Source organism: Crocuta crocuta, unplaced genomic scaffold (assembly GCF_008692635.1).
Source record: "Crocuta crocuta isolate KB4526 unplaced genomic scaffold, BGI_CrCroc_1.0 scaffold64, whole genome shotgun sequence".
NCBI lineage: Eukaryota > Metazoa > Chordata > Mammalia > Carnivora > Hyaenidae > Crocuta > Crocuta crocuta.
Genome location: NW_027530640.1, coordinates 8,876,460 through 8,895,700, shown reverse-complemented (window position 1 = coordinate 8,895,700; position 19,241 = coordinate 8,876,460). Strand labels below are relative to the sequence as shown.

At 39.0% G+C, this 19,241-nt stretch overlaps 1 protein-coding gene across 4 annotated transcripts in view; it reads right to left on the bottom strand.

The window, feature by feature from the left end:
- Window positions 1-19,241, bottom strand: part of SMAD5 (SMAD family member 5) — a 49,565-nt gene that overhangs the window by 29,941 nt on the left and 383 nt on the right. Inside the window, exon 1 of one of the 4 annotated variants that reach the window (XM_077768678.1) lies at window positions 18,965-19,083. The exons of 2 other annotated variants lie outside the window; for them this stretch is intronic. The gene's annotated coding sequence lies outside the window, so the exon portion shown is untranslated. Of the gene's footprint in view, window positions 1-4,709; window positions 4,862-18,964; window positions 19,084-19,241 lie in introns of those variants that run through there. One more of the 4 variants, XM_077768677.1, reaches the window with a different exon arrangement.

Below are 19,241 nucleotides of genomic sequence, written 5' to 3'. Positions count from 1 at the left end.
GGTAAGAAAATAAACCAAAATAAGGTTTGTTTGTCCAAGACAAGAGAAATTTCAAAGGCACACAGCAACAAACAAACAAATACGTGGGTAGACCAGAATAAAGCATTTCCCCAAATAGAGTATAGACAGGTCTGGCTGAATAAGACCTTTATTGAGAAACAGTGGAACATGATGAAGGCTAGACAGGGGAGTGCATGTGTATGCTAGAGAGAATATATGAGCAATGGAGAGGTTAAGCTGAGAAGGGGAAGACAAAAGGAGAAAAGCTTGAAGACCAGACACTAGATTAATAATAGTTAACCACTAGAAAGCGGTTAATAAATTTTAACTACTAATCTAATATCACTATCATCATCAAGTACTAACCATATTATGTATTTAAAAAAAGGAAAAGTTATTTATGCAAGTAAACAGAGAACAAAGTCTAGAAGTCCACACAATTAATCATTGCACAGAATGGGGGAAAGGAAATAGAAAGGGGTCCAGTGTGATTTGTTCTGTACACTTCTGTATTGTTTTAACCTTTTAACAAAGGGAATCTGTTAATGCATTACTTGCATGATATGAAAATTTAAAAAAATCAACTGAAATTAGGATTCACAGAATGGAGTTTTAAGCGATGGTACTACAAGGAGGTAAAACTAATGCATGCTGTAAGTAGGAAAGAATAGTGGTTTCCCTTTCAAAGGAAGGATATTGATTAGAAGGGAATCTGAGAGTTTCTGCCATCCTGGTGAAGTTTTCTCCTCACTATGGGTGCTTATAGGGGAGAGCTCAGTTTGTGAAAATACAGCTGGTGGGATACTTAACATGTACACTGTACACGCTTCTGTATGGTTTAAAAATATTTTCTGGACATATAAAAAAGTATTGAGTGCTCAATTTCCTTCCCATTTTTCGTCCCATCATCAATCAATTCCACTTTTCACAGATAATCCTTTTATTGTGTCCTTAATGTCATTCCAGAGAAATTTCTCTCTCTCACACACTCACACACACACACACACACACACACACACACCCCTTCTTTGACATAAACAGTGGTATCCTAAAAAGAAAAAACATACAGGAAAACATGAACAACATACCTTTCAGATCTTCCCATACCAATATAGAAAGAGCTCCCAAATTCTTTTCTACTACACAGATTTCTCATATAAAAGTAATCTTAAAAGTATGTCAAACTCTGTCATTCCTCTGCTCAAAAATTACTCAGTGGTTTCCCATCACACTTGGTATCCAAATTCCTTAACATCACTTCAAAGGGCCTACATGATCTGGTCTTTGGCTTCTCCACCAAATTCATTTCTTACCATTCTTCTAGCTAACTTTGCACTTAATCACCCTTGACTTCCTTACATTTCTCAAGTGTTCAAGGTCATTTCTACCTCAAGGCCTTTGCACTTGATGTTTTCTCCTCTGGAATTCTCCCTGATCTTATTTAATACGCTTACTCTTTCAATTAATTCAGCTACTCAAATGTCACCTTGTGAAGGACTACTACCCTGGTCACTTTACCTAAAACAGTATACAACACACTCCCACATCATTCCCTAGTCCCTGATCCTGCTAAATTTTCATGGTATTTATCCTAACCTGATCAATATATCAATTTTATTTCTTTATTAGAAATAAATTTTCCCCACTGAAATGTTACTAGGCAGGTAGCTTTATCTTCCTTATCCACCATCATGATCCCCTGGACCCAGAATAGTACCTATTTATTCAGTGAGTGAGCAAGCAAGCAGAGTGTGAGTACATTAAGGAAAAGCAACTTGGAAAGGATACATTCCTTTATAAGAGCAACTGTACAAATGTTAAAACACTGTACTTATGGATATGCACACATATGACAAGAGAAGATAAGTATGAATAAAAATGATAACACACCAATCTCAGGACACTGAGTACTGAGTGCTGCTGCTAAAAGGAAAGGAGGATAAAGAATGGAAAAGCCTCAGCTGTGTTCTTTTAAAATCAGATTCAAAAGTAACTTGGCGGGGCACCTGGGTGGCTCAGTCAGTTAGGTGGCCAACTTCGGCTCAGGTCGTGATCACACGATTCGTGGGTTCGAGTCCCGCATCAGGCTGGCTCTGTGCTGACAGCTAGCTCGGAGCCTGGAGCCTGTTTCAGATTCTGTGTCTCCCTCTCTCTCTGATCCTCCCCTGCTCACGCTGTTTCTCTCTCTCTCTCTCTCTCTCAGAAATAAAACATTAAAAAAAATTTTTTTTAAACTTGGCAAGTAATGAGTATGCTGTTTTCTCGCTTTTCTCTGTTTAAATGTCATAACTCAAAATATTCACTACTTTTAATTTTTAAAAAATAGTATGATGAAAACAAAAAATGACCAAATTCAATCCATTACAAGATAGAAGACCATGAGCAAGTATCATTCTTCCTAAGTCTAATAACTTTTCTGTACAAAAGGATGATGGCTCCTAAGTCACTGAAATGTTTAAGTAAAAAAATATGTGTACACACAACACATTTATAATAAATGCTTTATAAACTCCAAAGTGCTATTCAAACATGAATTATGATCGTTAGTATTCAAAGAAAGAGTCAAGACTTTTAAAAAATCTTATACCAACCTAACATACCCACCACTCTACCACTATACACACTTTCGGATCCAGCCCAAATACCTGTACTTTTGCCCATCAGTGTCTTCCAAGAGAAATCTCTTCCACCCCCTATTATGAAGAACTCCTTCACCACCCTACTCTAAAGAGGCTATGGTCAATGAATATTTATGATAAAAACTAATTAATAAGATAATGACAAGGAGATGCCTGGGTGGCTGAGTCTGTTGAGCATCTGATTCTTGACTTCATGTCTGGCCATGGTCCCACAGTTCATGAGTTCCAGCCCCATGTCAGGCTCTGAGCTGAGGGCAAGGAGCCTGCTTGAGATTCTCTCTCTCCCTCTCTCTCTACCTCTTTCTAAACTGCACCAACCCTCTCAAAATCAAGAAGTAAACAAGAAAAAGACATTGATAAGAACATATCTTAACTTGGCAAATGGAGTACAAGATCCCTTGAAGAGGAAGTCTTCAGGACCTGAACCATTCCATGCATCATATCACATACTAAGGGAGTATTTAATGAGTGGTCATTGATTTTTCTATCAACTATACCTTGAAATCAAAGATAGTTTCCAATTTTGAACCAGGTGACTAAGATAATGGTAACTCCATTAGCAGAATTAAGGACACCCAGAAGGTAGTTTAGTCAGTAGAGAGTGAACTCTAGCAGAAAAAAGGTCACAGCTGTATACACAGGTTGAGCAAGAAAAAGATAAGAGATTTAAGATTTTGTACAACGAGCTAAAAGAGAAATAAAAAATAGGTTTTCAACAGAATGAAAAGAGAAGCACATTAACACTGACATATTAGGGAACATTCACTGGTAGGGAAGAGGAAAAAGTTACCAATAAAGTATTGTAAAAGGAGGAGCTTAGGATTACATACAACAATAGTGCAGAGTATCAAACACAAGGCAGAGTTTAAAGAGAATCTGAACAAAGAAAAGGCTAGTAACTGGTGAATGAGAATATCATTAGTTTAACTTCAAGAGACTGTTATCAGGGAAAAAAAATTGGTGTCAGATTCCAAAAACTTAAGACTCAATGTTAATGTTCTCTTAAAACTAGCACTGGGAAAGGAGTAGGGACAAATCATGTACTCAACTCTTTAAAAATGGAATGATTAAAAATTTCAGAAAACTTTCATGGTATTCTTTCTAAAAATATTCTATAACTTCATAAACTACAGAAGTGGTATGTGCAAGTAATTCAAGTACTCATTATTTAAGTCTCACCTTACAAAGTCGTTACAAGAATTTACTGGTGAATAAACAGAAGAACTGATCAGGCACTTCACATAAGAAAATGGCCATTAGATGGTAAAATGGACTCATTAGATGGTAAAATGGACTCAACATTATTACTTATGAGAAACAATTTTTTTAAAGAGAACAGTGAAATATCACTCCACAGTACACATAAATCCCAATGACCCAGGAATTCCATCCCTTGGTATATATAACTAACAGAAACAAGTGCTATGCCACCAAAAGGCAAATACACGTTCACAGCAACTTTATGTGTAATAGTCCCAAATTGGAAATAACCCAAATAAATAGCCATCAACAGTGGAATGGGTCAATAAATCCTAGTGACAAGTTCATACAAGAGAATACTTCACAGCAACAACAAAAAAAAAATATGAAAAACATGAATAAGTCGCATAGATAGAATACTGAGGCAGTTAGATACAACAGGTATCTGTGTATTTTATCATTCCTTCTCAAAAACAGGCAAAACTAACCTATGTCATCAGAAACAAGAAAGGTTAACTAAGTGGGGACAAGAGAGTTTTCTGGGGAGATAGAAATATTCTATATCTTGACCTGGGTGATGATGACATAGATGGACATGTATGTAAATGTTCAATGAGCTATATATACATAAGATTTATTTTAAAAAATCTTTAAAAAATTTGTTTGTAAACTGATCACTTATAAAATTAGTTCCTATTCTTTAACATCTCCCTCATCATAATGACTTACAAACCACCAGCGAAAGTACAAAGTTTGCAAAATACTGAAAGATTTTACAAAGTTTATTAAAATAATGCCCACCAATGTAGGGTTGGGGGTTTAATTTCACCCTACCACTCCCCACACCAAGCAAGTAAGTTAGTCTGTTACCTGTTTCATGGATGCTGACGAAGGACATGGGACTCCAGAGTCAGAGACGAAGGACTTGATCACTCATGGACAGACAGCAAGCAGCATGAGCATCCAAGAGACCCACAGGAGTGATGTAATATTGTCAAGATGGAGAGTACTCCTGAAGTGGGTTTGAGCTGACAAGGAACAATGAACTTAGGGAATTCACCCCTTTTACAGTTACAGTAGCAAGCCTATCTAGTGGAGAGGGAACAGCCTCAGTGTCAAATTAAGAGTGGTCCTGAGTAAAATCAGTATGTATTTTTCTGGATATTTTCACAAAAAAATTAAAAAGCTCTTCATGTTAGTAGTACACATGACAAATATAAGGGATGCCCTATCATGCTAAATTATCTTCGGAGAAAAATTAAGCCTATCCATCAAACTTGGTCCATTCTTTGTTCATTTTAAGAATACATGTTTACAACTGTAACTTAATGTTTTTCTCAAGTTTCAATTTTTGAAGATAAAGTTCTAAGCAGGCCTTTTATTCACAATTTAATATAAAATACTGATCGAATTTCAAATGGCGTCATTTTAAAAGGGCTTATTTAGAGTCAATTATCGTTAGTTCAGAAAGACCTAAATGTTGCATGAGCTTTTCTTAAAGACTTAGTTATCCATATGAACCTCTCCATTGCTGGGCTGTGCTGGAAATTCTCTGTGCCAAGCAGAGAACATGGGCTGCAATGTCAATGACTGAAGAGACAAAAGGGCATGAAAGATCTTAAAAAGTTACCTATAGAGGTAGACTTCTGTTGGACATTTGGCTTTCTTAAAAAGAATATAGCTATTTCAAGGAACCCAACAGCTTTCTTTCCACAAAATCAATTGCTAAAGCAAAGGCACTAATATTCCTTTGATAATGATAATAATAATAAACCACTAACATTTATTGAACACTGTGTCAAGCACTGTTAAGGACCTCCCACTGGGAGATGAAAAATCATTAAAATCTCCAAAGAGCCACATCAGGTAAATTCCACTATTCTCATTTTACAGATGAGAGAACAGGGAAAGAGAAATTAAAAGTAACTTGCTTATTTCTATAGATTAGAAACAGAGCCAAGAATTGAACTCTGGCAGTCCAGCTCCAGAACTCACACTCCTAAACACTGTACACACTGTACCCTAAACAGAAAGTCTCCCACCAAAGAATATTCTTCCCTTAAGTACCTTCTCTACTGTTCTCCATACCTGACTTCTCCAAAATACTCAAATTGTTGTTATCACAAGATTATATAGTTTCAGAGACCAGGGATAATCCTGTTCAATACGCTCATTTTCAAACTGATTTTTTATACCACTTAACATATTAACCTCTTCATCTACTTTAACCCATTCTTCTCTCAATTGAACAAAGTGAGTTAAGTATTGTATATTACTATTTCTTATTTACTTATTACTATTATTACTATTACTACTGTATAAAAATTACTATTGTTTAAAAATTTACATTTGGGGCGCCTGGGTGGCTTAGTCGGTTAAGCGTCCGACTTTCGCTTAGGTCATGGTCTCGGGGTTTGTGGGTTTGAGCCCCACTGGGCTCTGTGCTGACTGCCAGCTCGGAGCCTGGAGCCTATTTCAGAGTCTGTATCTCTCTCTCTCTCTGACCCTCCCCTGCTCACGCGCTCTCTCTCTCTCTCTCTCTCTCTCTCCTAGAAATAAATAAAATATATAAAAAAAAATTTTTTTAAATAAAAATAAATAAAAATTTACATTTATTATGGTAGCCTTATTCCAAAGCCTTTTTATTTCATTAGGACATTTGTGCCACACTAATCACTAGAATACAATGGGTGCATATTGAATAACTACAGTCTTTAGAAGTAACATACTGCTGGGCAATTAAATCTGGTCCTCTGTGCTCCCTGTCTACAGCACACATGCATACACACACTTTTAACAGCCCAAATCTAATTCACTCATCCACTTCCTTAATATTTAACATTTAGGTTTCTAAATAAAATTATTACATTGGGATCAAAACTGCCATTGTACCCATATGACAAATTTTCTCCTGTAAACTTTTCTGTAGACCCTATCAGTTTCAAATTAATACCTTGATATAATCCTGAAATAAAACTATCACAGTGCTTTGGATACAGCACTAGATTTATTTTACTATCTTAAGTCCTCAGTTATGAAAGAATTTCTCATTACAGACACAAAAAATAGAATATTGTATTTTTTCTAGTATGCATATATTAGCATCTGTAATATGAACCCCAAGTAAACATGCAATCCTTTGAAACTCAAGATATGACTAGGTTTTCTAGTAACCAAAAGATAGAATTTTGAATCTTTTAATGAAAAGTTGGTTCAACTTTTCACACCCCTTTTGCTTTACACTAAGTAAAATGAATTCAGAAACACTGAGAACACCGATTTTCAGCTCGCTCAGCGGGCTGTGTGCATAACCATCCATAACATTTTCCTACAGTGTCTCTAAACTTATCCTACTAACAGGGGAAAGTCCAAAAGCCATATTGAAGAACTGCAGTCTTTAGAAGTTACATACTGCTGGGCACATACTGCTGGGCAATTGAATCTGGTCCTCTGTGCTCCCTGTCTACAGCGCCTTCAGAGTCTACTGAGGCACAGAGATAACCAGTGCTAAACTTAATCTCAGATTCACGGTCTTATTTATACAGCACACATTTACTGAGTGTACCTAAAAAGGGCAAACCACTAAGCAAGAAGCTAAAAGGTTAAGAGATAAATCAAGTACAGACTCAAGCTTTAAAGAATTACAAATTGATAACCTATGAAAATATGCCCGTACCTATCTGCAATACACAATGGAGAATGGCAAATGCCCTAAGGGTGCAGAAGGTGCAAAAATAAGCTCAGGGGATGGCCCTTTCTAGAAGCTAGAAGTAGCTTTATCAGAGGCATAAAAACAATTGTGAGTCAAGACACAAATCTGAGTTTTCATCCACCAGGATGAGAAAATAATTCAGTCTGCCAGAACTTAGGTGGCAGAACTTAAGAACTGACTAGAAATATACAGTAAGGCTAAACTACACATGGATAACAATGTATGTATTATAACACGTAAAAACACCAGACCTGAAAGGTCTGATGAACTTGGGTTGGAATTCTCGATTTAACAGTTACAACTAAACCTCTATTTTTTCTATTCTGTATAATAAATACCAGTTCTGAAAATTAAATGAGATACGTGCTTAACTCAGTGCCCGGCATGGTGCATACTCAGTGAAGGAGAACTGTAGTTACTATGTTGTTATAATCATGAATATTTCTGATATCAGGCTGAGGATTAAATATATAGCTGAGCTACTTCATTTCAACGAATATACAAAGTCATCTATGTAAGATGTACCATTATTTTATTAACCTCGAAGGAACAAGTTGCAAATTAAACTATCACACAGTGCTTCTTTATCTTTAAAATTGTCCTTCATAGTTTCAATCCTGCCATCAGATTGCAGATCTGAAGAGTGTTCCAGTGTTACCCCAGTATTGTCATTTAGGCCACCGACACCCCCCTCCAAGTTCTGATACTGGTGCTTGCTTGATCTTCCCAAAGGGTGTAAATAACAGAAATGACAGCAACATAAACCGAAAGGCAGAATTTATGCATATGCAACGACAACCACATCACAAATGTCACCTAGCTAAAACCAATATTCAAATGCCATTGATTGTAAGACACATCCCAATTTCAGAGATGTTATAAGGTGAAAAAAATGTTAACTACACCTTACCAAGAAATAAGGAAATAATGCAGCTTTTTCTTTTGTCCTCTCCCAAAGTCCCTTCTCCTGCTACCCACTCCCCTCCCATCACTTCCCATCAAGTGCCACTGTTTTTCCATTTGTTCTCATTCCTTTGACTCTTCTTTCCTGCCTACTCTTTATTCATTCCTCATAGCTTCTCCCACATTCCTCATTGCTTACTTCTGTGCTCTCTTCTAAGTAGAAAGGAGAATGCATTTCACAGCCCACATATAGGAGACAATGCTCTACATGAAAACCTGGCTTCTGAGCAGATTCTATTTGTGCCTCCGCCATCCTCATCCTGGGCCACTGAACACATCAAAGGTATCCTAATGTACACAGTGGGAAGAGTACATATTTGCTACTATTTTTTACAGGTGATATATTTAATTCCTAAGAAAACAAGGACTTCAAGGAACTTAAATCATGGAGTTACTTTCTTTTGCAATAAAGATTTATAAGAAGCTATTTCCAATTTCTAACATTTAACATTTTTAACATTTACTTATAAATATTAAAGCCTTATTTCAATAGCATAATCAGGGAGAGAAGACAAATTCTGTTTTCTCTTTTATGCTCTGAGGTCATACTATACCAACCTTTTACAATTGTAAGTGTCAAACTGAGCCTTTTCCTTAAAAGCCAAGTCTTATTACAGTAATGCACTGTGGGCTAACCAAGTTAATAAAACAAAAAATACAAATTAAATTGAACAGTATCTAAAATATTCCTTTCAGGCAATTTCTATTTCTAACTTTAAAACGAGAGAATGTACCAAAATCTAATATCCTATTAGGAAATACCTAGGACAACCTGTCTAAGGTGAGCCAGTTAATTCCCATCAATACTACAGTTTGAGTAAATATACTTAAAACTAGTGATCAAACACTGTGAAACTTAGATCTATTTAGGGGGATCATAAATAAAATAGAAAGAAAGGAATTATCCCAATATAACTGGAAAACAGGGCAGAAAGAAGGTAAAAAGAGTATATACTTGTGAATAAGAATGCTGAAGAAAAAATTAACTAGGCTGCAAAAGGCTAGTGACAAACAAAAAGTGGAAGGCTTAGCCAGTGTACAAAACACCTTAGCTCTGCCTGGCTCTCAGTTCTTCTCCCACTACATGCATTGCACAGAAGTAAATAAAAGTCTTAAGAATGAGGCGTGGATAACAGCATATCATATCTGCACAAATTTTGGGAATGCTTATCACAAGCTCCAAATAGGAAGATGACAATCTGTAATTCACAATACAGCTGGTAATAAAGGACAAGAATAAGGAAAACCAAGTATCATTACGCCAGATGAGGCAGGAAGAGGACAATTAGTCTGTGAGGCAAAAGGGAAAGGCCCCAGATGAATGGCAAAAGGAAAGAATAAATACAAGGCTTGAGCCCAGCTGCCAGAAGGAACCCTATGTGCAGTGCAGAGTTCTATGCAGAAAGGTATGTTCAAAGAGGAATTTCAAGAAGTCAAAAGTGGCAACAGGACATGACCAAGTAAGAGACTTAATTCAGGAGGCAGAGGGTAGATGGAATATATGGTAGAAATCCAACAATGACAGGAAGACACACCAGCACAGTGGTACACAGACCAGGACAGGGATGGCAGTAGAGACAAAAAATGAAGTGATGTGATGGGCATTACAAATAAAACATCAATAGGATTTGGTGACCACCTAGAAGAGAACCAAGGGCAAACAAGAAAGGTAACAGTTTAAAAGATGAAAAATACAGACCTCATTTCCCTAAAAAGGACAATTCTAGTTACAGCCAAGATGAGGCAAGGGGCAAGAAAGTGTTGGTGGAGGGCTAAAAGGAAGTAATAAGCAGTGATGCACATTCAGGCAACAATGAAACTAAACCTCAAGAGAAGAGGACTATGCAGATTTGGAGGAACATATGAACAGAAAGGAGAGTTGAATCTGAGAGTAGAGGTTTCATTTATTCAAGACCTGTTGGGTAGCTAAAAAGCCAAAAACACAGGCTGAAAAGACACTATCTGTAATATCAAAGACCTTAAAAAGTAATGGAAAAAAGAGAAGGTGCTATGAAGAACTTCATATGCTGGTTAGCACACCACTTCATTTTCTTCTAGATTTACTTTCATATGATAACCAACAAAGATGTGAACATCTTCAACACCATCAACATAGAGTGAAAATATGTAGAGCAGAGAAGGCCAATAATTGAGCAGGCAGGAATGTGCACTGCTTCTCACGTCAGAATTTGGTGGGACTTGAGAAACTAACTATGGACCGATTATCTGCTATACCTTGGACTTTTATAGTCTACCTCTCATTTATGAAGACCTGACTAGATAACCCTTTCATTAAAGCATCTTGTTATTTCTTAGAGAAACGACCCCTCAGAGCCAGGAGGAAGACAAGAACAACAACAACAGGATAACAATAAGATTGAGAAATCCTTGTGTTAAGGTCCCTGAAATTCTTCTGAAAAACTGCAAACTTTCAATTAATAACGCAGAGTACCTTGGAAATACAAAGAAAAAGCAGCGGTACTTCACCTACTGAGAACACTATAAGCATTATAAAATTAAGAAATATCACACATTACAGAAGAATCTAGCATATTACAAAGCGCGCGCGCGCACACACACACACACACACACACACACACACACACACACACACACACTTCTGTTTCAGCTCAGCATCCCTTCTTCAGGGAAGGCTTCCCCGACAGTGCTGCTGCCCTGGACTGTGCTAAGCAAGTTAATTCCTCCTCTTAAATACTCTTACTTCATCGCACACCTCTACTTTGTAGCATTTAACACACCTACATTTTTACATTCATCTGTCCAACTCCAAATTCTGCAAGAATATATGTTAGAGGAACCATACCTATTTTCACTCCTCACTGTAAGCTCGGTGATACATATACCCAAGAAATATTTGTTTAATGAATGAAAGAGAATGTGCACCAAAAGCTTTCACAAGTGCCTTACTGAAAGGATACGGTACTTCTCACTTCCTGCCTCATACAATTCTATACTTCTTAAAACAAACATACTTCCAGTACGGTCAGGGGAAAAAAACAAATTTTAAAACCAAAGTACAGCTGTACCTCAGCCATATTAAAATCCTTACTAAAGAGAGGATTTACGTTTCAAGACACATTCATATTTAAAAAAAAAATCTCTCCAATAGATATATCTCGGATGATTCAAATTTGGAAGCTGAAATTTAAGAAAAATCAACAAGAAATTAGGGGCAAATACTTTCTGCTCCCAATAAATATTAGTAAGAATTCATCTTTCAAAAGCATTTATCTTCCTATACTGGAATGTCTTCTGTACCTCAGAGATTTTACAACTGCCATTCTCTGCCCAAACCACCCTCCTCAAGGCCCTATCACTAATTTCCAAGCTCTCTCATCATTCAGACTTCGGCGTCACTGTCATCCCAGGGACCTTCCCTGATCACCTCATAATCCTATATAAAGTAGATTTTCCCCAATCCTTAATCTAATGCCATGTTCATTTCCTTCCATGTATTAAACAATTTGTACGTATTTGCTGACTTACCTGATTTTTATCTCTCTCATTAGAACGTAATCTTTAAGAAACAATACTAAGCATATTCAGAGAATCTGTTAAATTTATTCAAGTAATTCATTCATAAGTTTATTTACTGGGGCACCTGGGGGGCTCAGTTGGTTAAGCGTCCGACTTCAGCTCAGGTCATGATCTCAAGGTTCGTGGGCTCGAGCCCCACATCGGGCTCTGTGCTGACAGCTAGCTCAGAGCCTGGAGCCTGCTTCAGATTCTGTGTCTCCCTCTCTCTCTGACCCTCCCCTGCTCACACTGTCTCTCTCTCAGAAATAAATGAAAACATTAAAAAAAAAGTAGTATATTTTCTGAGGTAGCATTCCAGGAACTGGGAATCTACACATGAATAAATAGAACCCAAGCCCTTGTCCTCGGCAGTATTACACTCCAGAGGAGGGAGACAGGCAAAAGACAATAAATAAATCACACTATAGTTCATTAGGCGGAAAGTGCTATGGAGAATAGAGCAGAGGAAGGTGAATGGGAAATGCTGTGGGAGAGGAGTGATTTTAAGTAGGGCGGCTAAGCTGGGCCTCACTTGAGTAGACACCAAGGGAGTCAAAACATTAAAGAAATAGGAGCAAGACAGGCAGATACCTGGGGAAAATCACGGCAGGCAAATGCAATAGACAATGCAAAGATCTCAAGGGGGGAGCATGTCTAGCACATTTGGGGAACTGCCAGGACCAAGGTAGCCTGAGAATCAAGTGAACAAGGAGGGGAAAATAATGAATGGGGTTAAATAGGGGTTAAATGTCCCCAGATGGGACATCCTGCATGTAAGGGCAGTGGCTTTTACTGTAACTCAAATGAGTACCCATTTGAGAGCTCAGAGTGGAGACATGACATTTTCTGACAAACATTATTAAAGAATTACTCTGGCTGATGTGTTGAAAATAAACAGCAAGGGTAAAAGTGGGAGACCAGTTCAGAGTTGCAGTAAGCTAGGTGAGAGATGATAATGGCCTACATCAGAGTGATGGAAGCTGGATGGTGAGAAGTAGACAACTTCACATGCATTTTAGGGAATAGTAAGTTTCCTGATAGAAGAGATATGGGGAATGTGAGAACAGAAGAGTCAACAGTGACTCCAAGGTGTCAGCCCTGACTACTGGAAGAACAGGATTTGTCATCAACTGACTTGGGAGAAGACTGATAACAAAGCTAAAGGAAGATCAGGACTTACATTTTACATACATTAAGTGTATAAATGTTATTATGCTTCACCAGGCTTCCATTTCAAATGAAATCATTACAATATCAAGAACCCAAAGGATTAAAAAAAAAACAAAAACCCAAAGGATCCTGTTCTTACCTCAAGATGACCTAAGTAGAAGCTCCTGACCAACTGCCAGAAGATATACACAAGCCGCCCTCCAAACTCATCCCCAGACACACACAAACACGGTTCATTGCCCAGACTTGACAAAACAATTCACAGAAACAGCTCCTTCGCCTTCTGCTCCAACACTTCTCCAACTGCTTCAATCCAAAATAAAAGGCAAGCAACTAAACCAAAAATTTCACCGGACACTGTTAGCCAAAACATAATCTCCTGAGCACATCAACCCATGCAAATAGATGCCCATACGGGTCACAACCCACCATGATCTCAGCCAAATCTGTGCAGAAGAATTACAGATGGGGGCTTCTAAAAAAACAGATTTCTCACAACCATCCCCCAAAACTCAGATTCATCAGGTTTCAGATGAGAACCCTACCTCCCACCATTTCAACAAGAGTCCCAGGATTCACAGCAGGTCTGAGAAACAAGGCCATTAGGAACAATGCAAAGATGTGACTTGCAAGGGTAACTTTTTTTTGTGGCTGGTGGGAGTAAAGCTTTAAAAATATCTTACTCTTAGGGCTCTAATATCAAGAGAACTCACCAAGTTATCAGCACAACCAGTGTCAAACCAACCCTAGATCCAGACATACAATTACTAAAACATGTAAGCCACAGCCCTGGCTGCAGGCAGAGAAGGGAAACAAACCAGGACCAAGTTTGCCCACAAGCTTTCTCGATTCAGAAATCCTACCATTCTTTATGGGAACATCTATGAGGAAGAGGGGATACAATCACACTGGCACCAAAATAACTTTCCTAGAGAAACATTTAAATCATTACTTTTCCTAATCATGGCTCTCAATTTCCAAAGATATCAGAAATTCTCATAGTGGATTTCAAAGCCAGTCAGAAGCTGAACTCATGTTCCCTGACACTTCTCACAGATTAATCTTGCATAGTCTCTCTGTGCCCATACAAGTCTCTTATGTTTTTATCTCCCACATCCAGACTTTTGTTTCCCAGTTTTTAATCACTCCTTAAACTTCACCTGCTCCTCTAAGTCCTCTAATTAAGCAGAGCCTGATCTAGATGTATACTCACCCCCACAGAGCCTGCAAGATCTCCTCTATCACTACCAGATGTGTGTGCATATACTTGTACAGGCTTGTAGGTACAGGAACGGACACAGAACTGGTCAATCATTATGGTGCTTTCCTTAAATTATAAAAACGTCAAGGGCAGATACCAAATCATTATGTTACAAAATGTGTCCCTGGAACAGAAGGCACTAACCTGAGTACACAATGCTTTATGGAGATGGTCTCCACATGCCTCATGTGCACCCCAGAGTTCAAGTCACCTACTTAGAAGAAAAGGGAGCAAAGATGGCTCTGGGTACCTTTTCAGCTCTTGTCATCATTCATTTAATGTACACTGTCAACTACAAAGAGTGGAAATGGAAATGATCAGTGAGTTTAGGCACCCGCTTAAGTGGGCAGAAAGATGTGAATAAGGGGAAAGAAAACAAAAGACTAGCTTTGAAATATTTCCACAGTACCCCCTTTTCCTGGGAACATACAAACCAGAATAACGAGATCTCAAGTTATACAGCCTACCAGATAGGAGGCAAGGCAGATCCTAACCCATCATGAAAACAAAACTGAACAAAACAAAACTTGCCTTGAAAGCACCAGCCATATTCTGAGATCATAGTTAAACATGCAAAGTATAAGGCACTTCTCAGGACTCCAGGTGCTAAGCTAAGAGAAAGGTGTGATGGTGACACCAGCTTCTTTTCTGGCTGTTATTGTCAGCAGTAACAAAATAACACGTATGGAAATCAAAAGGGAAAATCCAGCTGGAATCTGACAACACATGAAACCACTGTCAGATTTTCACAGAGTATACTAGTCTGTAAATTGTATGAAGATTACAGAGACTACTATACCAGAGAATTCAAGAGCAAAACCTGTTCACAAAATGTACTTTAACAACTAGCTTCCAAAAGTGAATTTCAATTTGAGTCTTGCCAGTACAGAACTGTCCCAATAAAGAATTCTTTCTTCTAAAGTATCACAATCACGTCAGGAATATTACAGTAAAAGCAGGAAGAAAAGTCATTGAAAGCACCTCTCTCCTAAGATGGGGCCAAAAATTTCTCTACTCTACCTACCTAGAAACTAGGTGATTATTTACGAAAAGCCTACTAACTTTGTAATTATCCCATCTTCAAAGCTGTAAAACAATAAAATATTAGAATATGAAGGTGACGTATGAAAATAGGAAATCAGCTGGTCCTAACAATCACAACTCTTCAAAAAGAACTGTGCCTCTTAACCTTCCAACTAGTAAACATACTTCTCAGATTTAGAGTTGTAGATATTGACAATAAACTAGATAATCTAACACTAACCATTTCAATTACTGTTACTCTATTAGCTCTGGAAGTGGAAAAACAAGCTGTGAAAAGATAGGATAGGCTTCCTGGAGTCGTGCATCATCTTCTTTGGTGGGAAAGCACTCTATCTCCCTACAGCCTTCCTGGGTCCTACCCTTCCAGATAACTCTCCTCTCCAGAATATTCAGACTGGTTGGGTTACAAATCATCTCTCAGGCTGCAACTGTCCTTTATAAAAGGAAATTTTCAATGTATTTGACCCTCATCAGTCAAGTGGCATACCTATCAGATATAAGGCATTGGTAAGTAACATGTGAAGACCTAAGCCATTTTGGCTTGTTCTTTGTGAACATAAGGAACATACAACCACAAAGAGAGAGACGCAGGGCACCTGGGTGGCTCAGCCAGTTAGGTATCCAACTTCAGGTAGAGTCATGATCTCAAGGTTTGTGGGTTCGAGCCCCACATAGGGCTCTGTGCTAACAGCTCAGAGCCTGGAGCCTGCTTTGGCTTCTGTGTCCCCCTCTCTCGCTGCCCCTCCCCCACTCAATGTCTCTCTCTAATAAATAAACGTTAAAAAAAAGAAAATGAAAAACTTAAAAAGAGACATGGAACACAGACCCTCCAGAAATAAAGACCACAGGGAAGAATGATAAGCCAAAGGCAGCTATATCCTAAAGTACACTCAAGCAGGCTCTGAAATTCACCCAAATGTGTGGCTCACTGCCTAAACCAACATATACATCTGGTAATAATAAACACTGATAAGTCATAAACAAAAAGGGCTTTCTCAATTCACAACCTCCACAAACTACTAGTGACATTAAAGTTTACATAAAGCACTACCAAACAATAAGTTTTTAGATAATATTAGTATTTCAATTTACATTACTAAGAAATGAGAAACTGGTATTTTACTGCCTGGTCTTGAAAAACATGGAGAATCCAGTATCTTTGATTTGACCAAGTTACAAATCTGTTTTCAGTAGACAGAGAAAACATACTGCCTCTGTTTAACGCAAAGGACAAAAAAGATCATCACTGCAAATCATAATGTTTGGGTTCATGATGAAAACAGGAAACAGACAGGCTGCCCAGGTATAATTATGGTTATAGTGTAATGTGCCTTCAGGTTCAGCCAAGAATTAAAACCCAGTGAAGAGTAAGCAGAATTTACTTGCCTCTACCTTGCTACAGAAGGCAACTTTTAATAATACTTCCAGCAACATGTTACATAACCAACAGTAAACAACAATCTGATTCAAACCTCATTAGTAACAACATTCTGCCACTGTCTCCCACTGAAATTAATAGCTGACTTGGCCAGAGGGGAAAGAAATGCAGCACATATCAATCTACCCATTTCTGTGGCGCCTACCTAAGGCAAACCAGACAAGTAGATGATACCACCAAATCTGCACATATTCTACAAAACTATTTTATTCTTTTCTCCAACCCACTGTTGACTTTCCTTTTAACCACACTGTATCATACGGATGCATTTAAAATCTAAGAGGAAAGTCAGTTGAGAATGTTCACCTAATGTTTATTGCTGATCTCAGCTATTTCAGATCAGAAAGGAAGGATAAGTGTTGAATGAAATTTTGTAACAGATACACAGTAACATTTTTTAAAAAAAAACCTTTTTTTTTAAAGGGGGTGGGTCACTTGGGTGGTTCAATTGGTTAAGCATCTGACTGTGGCTCAGGTCATAATCTCACAGTTTTTGGGTCCGAACCCCGAGACGAGCTCTGTGCTGACAGCTCAGCGCCTGGAGCAAGCTTCAGATTCCGTGTCTCCCTCTCTCTGCCCCTTCTCCCCTGCTCAGGCTCTCTCTGTCTGTCTCTCTCAAAAATTAAAAAAAAAAAAAAAATTAAAAAAAATTTTTAAAGATATAAAGTAACATTATGCGACAAAAAAAAAAAAACAGCTAAGTGAAAAAGAAAGGCCCAGTGACCAAAGGATCCACAATATGGAGGGAATACAGATCTACAAACAATTAAAACAAAACTTAATTTTTAAAACTCTAAAAGGTATTATGTACCATTTTTGTGAAGGTTAAATTTTGTTAAATTGTCTCTTACGCCGTGTGTATTCTTGTCATCTTGGGGTTCCCCGCAGAGGGGCACAACAGTTACCAAAGGAGGAGTAAAAGAAAAAACGAAAACAAGTTGTACAAGTCTGTAAATGATCCCTCACTTACTGAATCTGCAACACACTGATTTCCTAACAGTATTCTTATCAATATGTGTCAAATTGTCACACGGTGTCTAAGTACTGTTTTCCCTACAACAGCCGCTTCCATATCGACACCTTGCAGAAATCTCAGAACTACTTGCAAGGCACCAAATCTACTGGGACTAAGGTTTTTCAGTCTTTGGGGTTTCAAAATAAAATGGAAAACTCACTCTGAGCGATTCAGGTACAGTAAGGAAATTCAATTGCTCTCTTTAAAAAGAACTTAATTTTTAAGACGGCAACTCGAGCACCCTTTCCTCTCAACTTCCAGGAGGCCAAGGCACGGCCGCCACCTCTCCAGTCTTTGTTGCTAGATAGGAACACTCTGGGTAGCGCTAGGCAACAGGCATGATGTGACAAACCCAAACCGACTTCAAAACTTTTTCCACAGAAAGATAAGGTAAACANCCCCCCCCCGCCACCCCAACTCCAGACCTCCAGCTGGTCAGGAAACAATGTCTCCGCAATCAAGATAGCGATCTGGCCGAGGGTGTTCAGGCATTCCTCACCTCCAGGCTGGCCTACAGCTCCGTTCCCCAATGCCATCGAACCCAGAATTGGAACATTTTGTTAGGAACCGGGCAAACGTCCAAATGCCCGGACTCTCCTCGCCCCAGTTCTTTCTGCAACCAAAATCTGTTTTGGCTACTGAGCATGCTCCGACTTAAGACGGGCGCCACATGGGAGTTTTCAAAGCTTAGGCTCCAAACTCCACGTAATAACAGCAGCTGAAAGGGGAAGAGAGGGAAAAGGGCGGGGGAGGGGGGAGACCGGAATATGAATTTGAGCACTGATACCGAAGTGGAAGCCCGGGCAGAGGGCTGAATGCGCACCCAGGCCCGGCTTGGCGTTCTCCTTGCAGCAGTGCAGAAGTTTACACGAAAGGGAAGAAATCTTTGCAATGGTGAGAACCGGCAGGGCAAGGGGCCGAGACCAGGTCTAACTACAAGCCGAGTGCAGGAGCAGGTCGCAAGTGCCCAGAGTGTAATTCCCACCGATAAGCGCGGATCCTTATCTTCGAAACACAAAGCGACGGCGGCACGGATCCATCCGGCCAGTAGGCAGCTCTGCAGTGTAGCAGGCAGATCGGACGGCTCCACCGAGCACGGCGATCCTACCAGGGGTGTGACGGACGGTGGTGCTTAGATGAGGTCGAACAAACCGCTCCTCTGGACGCAAGCGGGGCAGGGGATTCCCCCCCCCCCCCCGCCTCCGCCTCGAGGGTGTCCCGAGCGCCTCCCTCCACAGTCGGGCGGCTACGGCGGCGGCGGC